This window comes from Photinus pyralis, unplaced genomic scaffold (genome assembly GCF_008802855.1).
Source record: "Photinus pyralis isolate 1611_PpyrPB1 unplaced genomic scaffold, Ppyr1.3 Ppyr1.4_LG3a, whole genome shotgun sequence".
NCBI classification, from domain to species: Eukaryota; Metazoa; Arthropoda; class Insecta; order Coleoptera; family Lampyridae; genus Photinus; species Photinus pyralis.
Genome location: NW_022170509.1, coordinates 562,004 through 570,833, shown reverse-complemented (window position 1 = coordinate 570,833; position 8,830 = coordinate 562,004). Strand labels below are relative to the sequence as shown.

The 8,830-nt window shown below is 35.6% G+C and overlaps 1 long non-coding RNA gene across 1 annotated transcript; it reads right to left on the bottom strand.

Moving 5' to 3' along the window:
- Nucleotides 1–5,659: 5,659 nt before the first annotated feature.
- Nucleotides 5,660–7,989, bottom strand: LOC116165284. The gene is made up of 5 exons (XR_004144122.1): nucleotides 7,929–7,989; nucleotides 7,794–7,861; nucleotides 7,161–7,742; nucleotides 5,954–6,140; nucleotides 5,660–5,900 (listed from the first exon to the last, which is right to left on the bottom strand). It is a non-coding gene; the product is annotated as an uncharacterized LOC116165284 (long non-coding RNA).
- Between the last annotated feature and the right edge of the window lie 841 nt (nucleotides 7,990–8,830).

The window sequence follows — 8,830 nt, the reverse complement described above, 5'->3', positions numbered from 1 at the left end:
ATTTCAGTTGCGAGTTTGTTTTTGGAAGTTTTGTATACCTACCTTAGATTCGTGTTAACAGTAGATTTGAACTTGTGAGTAGTATATTAAAATCCGTTTCTGCTCCGGTTGATTGTTCCTGTAAAAGTGTAAATTACGTACTTTTTTTGAAAGGGATAAATTGAAAATAAATATTTAATTGCAACACGCATTTCTACACTAATCGCTTATTAACGCGTAACTGAAACTACTTAATCTCTTGTCAACGTTAATTTCTTTTCATTTTTTTTCTAGTTTTTCGTAATCGTGTAATTAGATGTTGATTTCGATCATCTATTACTTGTTTGATTGGTTGGACGTATGCCCTTAATTGACTACTTGAATGGAGAATTAACCATTATTTCATTTAGCAGATTTTATGAGTTTTAACTACATTTTCTAGAGCTAAATGTGATTATCAAAAAAAATTAAACTCATGCCAAACCACTGCGAAAGTAAAGTCACCTGGGGACCTGTGGAATTTTTAGTTGGCTATACGCTACCAATGAATGCTTTCAGTGGTCTTCACACTTCAAAAGCTAAATATGATTTTTTTCTTCTCTGTTCATTTTCTAATATGACTATGATACCTACAGCGATCGGGTTTGTCCTATTGGTTTGTCGTCAAAGAAGTGACGACGAATTTTGCTTAGTAAAAACAGATTGATAATGTTCGGGATTCCTTTTTTATATTTTTCACACAATAACATTTGAAAATGAAGGTTCAATACCAACTGTAGGTATATATCTTATAAAAAATTTTATTAAAAAAAACTAATTTCTCTTCATTTTTTCCCTTAGAATTAATTAAATAAACATTAAAAAAACTTAAAACTTATGGTGATCGGATTTTGTTATCAAAAGAAGTGGAAAAATATACGGATTTTCAAAATGATCGGATGAATTTTACTTAGTAATAATAAATTGTTAATTTTTGGGATTACTATTTTATATTTTTCCATAAAAAACAATAACTTTTGAAAATGAACGTTCCATGGAAAATTCAATGCTAAACAAATTCATTTCAGCAATAGTTAACGAGATAATTGAAGTCAAATGCAAAAAGAAACGACATTTTGCCATTTTTTCTTCGGTTTTTGTTTATAACAATATGTTCCGGGAGTTTCCGGCCACGGAGACCATGATTTTCGGATTCAGCGGATTCAACATCCACCCCAACCTGTAATTTGACTGGATTTTTCGGTTATTAGCAAAACTAAATGAACCATACTGCAAAATTATATAGTCTTCTTAGTTTTGGTCATAAAAAACATTCATGCTCGCGATATAGCTCGACAAATTTAAAAGTTTCTTCCTCGTCCCACTTCATTTCCACTGCTATTTTAATAACGCTTTATTTGTAATTTTAAACACCTGACAACAAAAACTATCCGTAAACGCTGCAACTGTACTGATACTCGGCTCGGACTATCCTAGCAGTTTGCACAGGGTGAGTGCATACGAGTTCAAGTAAAGTTCAAGATGGGGTAGTGGTGAGCGAAAAACTATGCTAAAAAATAAACCACTCGCTCGCCCCATACTCGCTCGTGTACTCGACAATTTACTCATTAAACTGTTTACACTGTCCGAGTTGTGCGTGCATGCTTTTTCTAACTCGCCTCGTACTCGGCCGAGTTACTCGACTCATGTAAACCAGACGTTGGTTTAGTGCAGCGCTACTGACAGTGGGTTCCGCGGAGCTTTAGTGCTCCGCAAGGCCCCTGGTGGGCCCCTACCAGCAGCCGTAATAAAATATTAAAATAAATACATGTATTAAATGGGCACCTATAAGAATAAAGTTGCCAAAGATAAACATAAACAATTTCAAGTCCCCTATTAAATGAACTTACTTTTTATCATTTGCTTAGTCACTTACGGCGCCCAACGTGTATTTCGTCTTGTGCTTTTCTGTATTTTGTTTAAGGGTAATATTGATAGTGTTGATAGGATTCTTGGGATTCTTCTATATACCATTCCTTTCGGAATATTTTTTTTTTGGTGAAGATTTTCTTGTTAGGTAGTTAATTAGATTAGGTACGTTACGTTTAGGTTTAGTTTTAGGGAATTTAGATTAGGAATTTTCAACATGTCACAATTAAAGTATGAAATTAATTATTTGAAAAAGGAGGAACTTGAATATGAATTACTAGTTAGGGGAATTACGTCGCAAGCTTCCGTTACAGTCGACGAACTGCGAAATATTTTGAGATCTCTCTTAGGTTTAGAAAAAACTGGTAGTAAATTAAAAAGCAAGATTGAGACTTTAAAAATTGACTCCGAATTAGAAACTATTGCAAATAAGTTAGTAGAATTGGAGGCTCTTGTCGATAAATTTCGTACCGGTAAAACTAAAGTAAAACCGAATCGCATTTTTTCTCAAATTACGCACTATCTTCATAGAACAGACAGATTAAAATCGATAGCTAGTACGGATGAACAAAATCAAACTATTTCCGAAAATCTGGTAAAATTTGTTGAACTATTGGAAAAATTTAAAAAACTTCGCTCGAAAAGTGCTGATGTCAGTTCACAGCTTCTAGAAATAACATCCAGCTCAGACTCTGAAACTTCTAGTCCCGAAAACACATCAACCCCTCAAAAATCGTTTAAAAAGTCACTTCCTGTCCAAAAATGGAATATAAAATTCACTGGAGATTCTAAAGACTGGTCGCTAAATAATTTTTTCTTCAAACGTCATATAATATTGACATTACGTAGCCCAGCACTCTGAGTTAAAGTTTGACTTTTTAGAACAATCGAACAAGCGGCAGTGAAGTATTTTAGTGCCTAGGCAATAAAACGCTTCAGTGCCAGTGTCACATTGTTTTGCTTTGACAAGTTGATGTTATTTACATTAGGTTCTTGGTTCACCTAGCAAGTGCGTTGATCTTTCCTTCTGATTTTAACAGAAATAAAAATATAGTCGATCAAAGAAGCTATTTATTTATTTAAATAATAGTTAATGTTGAAAGTTCAGTTAGTCATATTACCATTATTGAAATTAAACCTTCGTTCCTGCAGCATCCAAGTTTTGAAGAGTCAAGTTTTGTTTGGCTCGTCTTATTTCTAATGAATGAATGAAGTATTTTCAAAAAACTGGATTGGTTTCTGCTTCAAATGAAGGAGTAGTTGAAGTCATTCCATCTGATAAACCTGGATTTTCTAAAGTTGTCGAAAGTATTTTTTGTGCAATTTCATTTTTATTTGAAATCGAAAAACTCGTCCACAATTAAAACGTCAAAACTAATAATGGCCAACTATAGCAATTGTTATAGTCACCACGGCCGACGCGCTCACGGCTACCCATAACGATCGGGTTAATATTTCTTCCGATTTGAAAACCATTATTTGGGCGTTATTCTCACGTTTGAAGAAAAAATAGCATATATTATGCGGAGCTAAAGTAACTTCTTATGGCTCGTCAGTATTTTGCTGGCCTCGCTTCGCTCGGCCATCAAACACTGACTCGCCATAAAAAGTATCACTTTAGCTCCTCATAATATAATATACTATTTTAGAACGTGTGGATGAACTCCGCGTAGCTCGCAACGTAACCGAACAAGAATTGTACAATAGCTCCATTGACTTATTTGATGGTAAGGCACTTTTATGGTATAGGTCGAACAAACACCGCTTTACTAGTTGGTCTTCTCTTAGTGAACTTTTACGTAAACACTATGAGCCACCCGATTATAAACCTCGATTGTTCCAAGAGATCATGAATCGTACTCAAGATGTAAACGAGCGCTTTGTCGATTATTTTGCTTGCATGACTTCTTTATTTAGACGTTATGGTCATGTACCTGAAGACATTCAGTTAGGAATAATTGCTCGCAACCTTGCTCCATTTTATACAATGCAACTGCCGCCTGTTCATTCATTATTAGAGTTGGAAGAAGAATGTTTGATACTCGAAACCAAGAGGTATCGAACAGAAAATTATGTCCCTCCTACAAGGAAAAAATCAGATTGGGTCGAACCAGATTTTGCCGCATTTTCAATCACACCTTGTTCATCTACAGCAACTTTAGATAATTCACCAATTAGCAGTCATAGTGCCGCTTCTATTGATCAAATAACGTGCTGGAACTGTAAAAATCCTGGCCATAGGGCACTCCAGTGCAGACAACCTAAAAGAATCCATTGTTACAAATGTGGCTGTCCCAAGGTTACTAGTAAAACTGTGTAAAATGCAATCCCAATCAGGGAAACGCCAACAGAAGATCTTGAATGGTCGTCCAGATTCTTCAACTATGTCAAAATCGACCAACGACACCGAATTTGATAGGAACAAAATTGTGTTAGATTATATTTGATCCCATGTAGGTAATGATCAACGACCGTATTTACAATTGTCTATATTTGGTCAAAAATTTCTGGGTTTACTAGATTCCGGAGCAACACATTCAGTGATGAGTATGACTACCTGGAATAATTTACAATATATGCAAATTCCCTTAAATAAAACTGATAGTTCATTTTGTACTCTGGCCAACGGTAATCATTGTGATATCATTGGTAGTATAACAGTACCAGTTCAATTATTAGACCGAATGAAACTCATAGAATTTTTAATCCTACCAGAATTACATCATTCGATAGTACTTGGATTAAATTTTTGGAAAACCATGGGTATAATTCCAGATTTAAATCGTGATGTTTGGAACTTTGTCCCACCGACCGAAGTACAAACTTTAGAATTTTTAAATACTTCTAATGAGGATCAACGTGTCGAGCTTAATTCATTAGTTTCGGAAAAATTTAAGCTTATGGGAGAGGGAGTTGGTACCACGCATCTGGTAGAACACGAAATTATTACTAATTCAAGTCCAATAAAACAAAGGTATTATCCTGTGTCTCCTAATATCCAAAAACATATCGATGCTGAGGTCACTAAATTGTTATCTGAAGGTATTATTGAACCGTCAAATAGTTCATGGTCCTCACCAATCCTCTTAGTTCCTAAAAAGGACAAAACATATAGATTCGTTGTAGATTATCGGAAATTAAATAGTGTCACGAAGAAAGATGCTTATCCCTTACCGTACGCGTCAGCAATACTCGATCAATTAAAAGGGGCTAAATTCTTAAGTTCTTTAGATATAAAATCGGCATTCTATCAAATACCCATGAAAGAATCGAGTCGCGAATATACTGCCTTCACTATTCCAGGGCGTGGGCTCTTTCAATTTAAGAAAATGGCATTTGGTTTAACCAATAGTCCGGCTACCTGGCAACGCCTTATAGACAAGGTACTTGGGGCGGAATTAGAACCTTACTGTTTCGTTTATATGGACGATATCATACTCGTCTCGCCTAACTTTGATCATCATATGGAACTCTTAAATAAGGTTTTTGACAAATTAATAGCAGCTGGTTTAACAGTCTCTAGAGAAAAATGCGAGTTCTGCAGATCTCAATTAAAATATCTGGGGTACATCATTGATCAAAACGGTCTCAAAGTAGATCCCGATAAAGTTCAAGCAATTTTAAACATCCCTGTCCCCTCTAAAGTGGAGGAAGTGAGACGGTTTCTTGGTATGGCGAATTGGTACCGGCGCTTCATTCCCGATTTTGCGACTTTATCTAATCCTCTTACCATGTTATTAAAGAAGAACCACAAATTTTGTTGGTCCCCGGAGTGTAATCTGTCGTTCAGGAAAATCCAAGAACATCTTATTAGTGCACCTATATTAACATGTCCGGATTTCAGTAAACCATTTTATGTCCAATGTGACGCTAGTGCATATGGCATAGGTTCAGTTCTTACTCAACCTTACGAAGATGGGGAGCGTGTGATTTGTTATAACAGTCGTTCGCTGACTAAACAGGAACGGTCATATACCACTACCGAACGTGAATGTTTGAGTGTGATTTGGAGCCTAGAAAAATTAAGAATGTATATAGAAGGTCACCCCGAAGTTTATGTAATTACCGATCACCATTCATTAGTTTGGCTTAATAATTTTAAAAACCCTAGTGGTCGTCTCAATAGGTGGGCTCTCAGAGTACAACAGCATAACTTTAAAATCATACATAGGAAAGGAAGAGATCATCAGGTTCCGGATTGTTTGTCTCGAGGTGTACCAGTAGTTGACGAAATTAGTGCTGGTGATGACAACCTAAATTTTGAAGTAGATCAAGTAAAAGATAGGTGGTATAATAATATGTTGGGGAAAGTTAGTGACAATTCAATTAAATTTCCAGAATGGCATGTTGAAAATGGGAAATTATTTAAGTTAGTTAGTTGTAGGATACCAGAGTTGACTGAGGACTCTGATAGTTGGAAAGTGGTAGTGCCTAAGGAACATAGAAAGGAATTAATAATGAAAATTCATAACCATCCTACATCTGGACATCCTGGCGTATTTAAAACATTTTCTAAAGTGGCAAAAACTTATTATTGGCCTAAAATGAAAAAAGACATTGCCGTTTGTCTAAGAAATTGCACAACTTGTATATCAACAAAGGTAGAACAGAAGCCACCTTATGGTCTTATGGGTAGCCGACCTTCAGTCAAGTTACCATTTCAAATGATATCCACGGACATAATTGGTCCATTACCACGAAGCCTGAAAGGATTTAATTATATTTTAGTTGTCACGGATTACTTTAGCAAATTTGTTTTAACTTGCCCTTTGCGGCAAGCATTATCAAAGTCAATTTGTAAATATTTGGAGGATGAAGTTTTTCTTTTGTTTGGAGTACCTGAATATTTAATTTGTGACAATGGGGTGCAATTTAAAAATAAAGAATTTCAAAATTTGTGTGCAAAATACAATACGGAAATACTTTATAATGCATACTATAATCCCAGGAATAATCCTACTGAGCGAGTTAATCGCGTAATTAAAACAATGCTTTCTGCTTATGTAAGCGAGAATCATCGCAAATGGGATCAATTTTTACCATCCGTTACTTGTGCTATTCGCACCCTTGTGCACGAAACCACAGGGTATACTCCGTATTTAGTTACTTTTGGTAGGGAGCACGTAATTAGTGGAAATTATTATAAGAATTTAAATTCAATTGTAAATAGTTATGATAGGGATGTAGATATAAAGAAAATAGGTTTAGAAAAATTGTTTAAAGATGTCCAGTGTAGGATTACGAAGGCTTACAGCCATCGTAAGCATACTTACGATTTGCGCAAAAGACCTGCTAACTTTATGGTTGGACAATCTGTTTGGCGAAGAAATTATGTGTTATCCAATGCAGCAAACTACGTTACTGCCAAATTTTCTCCAAAATTTATTGGGCCTTTCGTAATTAAAAAGAAATTGGGCTTGTGTACATATGAGTTAATGGATCCAGAGACCAAGGCCTTCAAAGGTAATTGGCATGCCAAAGATCTACGTCCAAATCCAGATGAAGTTGAAATTTAGTAGGGGGGGAGTTGTAACGGTCTGCGGATTACTTATACCTTTTTAATTAATAAATTATTTGACATAGATTTATGACCATCCTGTAGTTGTCCTGCAATTGTATTTTCCGTGAACTGTAGGTCAGGAATGTTAGATTATCTGTCCATATCTCTTCAAGGCTAGTTGAGCTGGTCACTTTTGCTCGATTGTTTCCTGCTTAAAGACATGTTTAAGAATCTTCTCTGACGCTTTTGGAGTTTGGCTTTTTGGCCTCAATTTTGAATAATTGGATTTGTCTCCTTCTGCCGTGGAAGCTTACTGAATATGGGTTTTGATTTGGAGTTGTTGGAGTTCGGGAAGCTTAGAAATACCTACGATAGTTAGTTTTTTTGGAACGAGAAGTTTACTTACTGGCCTTAACATCTTAATGGGTAAGCTTAGCCAAAGTCTTTTTATGCAATACTCCAGTTCTGCTTGTCCTAATTGAAACAACCTTTGTAGCCAACAAATAATTACCCTCACCGGCAAGATTAATATATCTTATACCTGTTGGTCCATACAAGATATCGTGACTCCGAGGACGGATCTGTTGGGTTGGTTGCCGTCTCCGGACAAACTACAAACTACGAAGATAGCATTTCATTTGCCACCACCATCAATTATCTATACTTCACACCTGATTTACGGAGCCACCTCCGCTACATCCACCATCGGACCTACAGCCTACGATTAAGTATACAGCAGCCGTAAGATTTTATGTTCGTGTCATCGTCCACCTTCTTGTTGTGTCCCTTATTACATTGCATCGTTGGAACTAGTAATTATAATTTATTATTAATGAAGATTAATTATTTAATGACTCACTGTCATAATTTTGGGTTATGTTTATATGTGTTACGAAGGTTAGCCAACTTCAAATATAATTTGTCATTTTGTTATATATATATATATAGGGTGCGTCAAAACTTACTGTATTTAGTTGAGTTTGGTGAGTGAATATCCGCTGTACATTATCAAATCTAAATCTACATTTCATACTTGATCGCCTGTGGCAAGAATGTATGGATGACGTAGTAGAAGACGGTTATTTTGAGGTAATGCAGCACCATTCTAACCCTGAGAAAGATATTTAGGAAATGAGGCCGACGAAGCACAGTATTATTTGAATGGAGGACCTGATTTCTCTGAGAATCTCATTTCCATGTTACCATCGACGACAATGTTTGCATTCATTGCACATTACTTTTCCCAAGAACAAAAAAGATTTCCTTTGACTACAATAGACGAAGATCACAATATGGATGAAAAAGTTGGTAACTGATAATTGACTACAACAAAACAAAAAGTCGAGTTTATATGGTGGACAAAGAGTGTATTAAATAAAATTGATCCTCTACGGCACTGGTAAAAACTTTTCTATCACAATTAACTTTTTCTGATTTTAGATT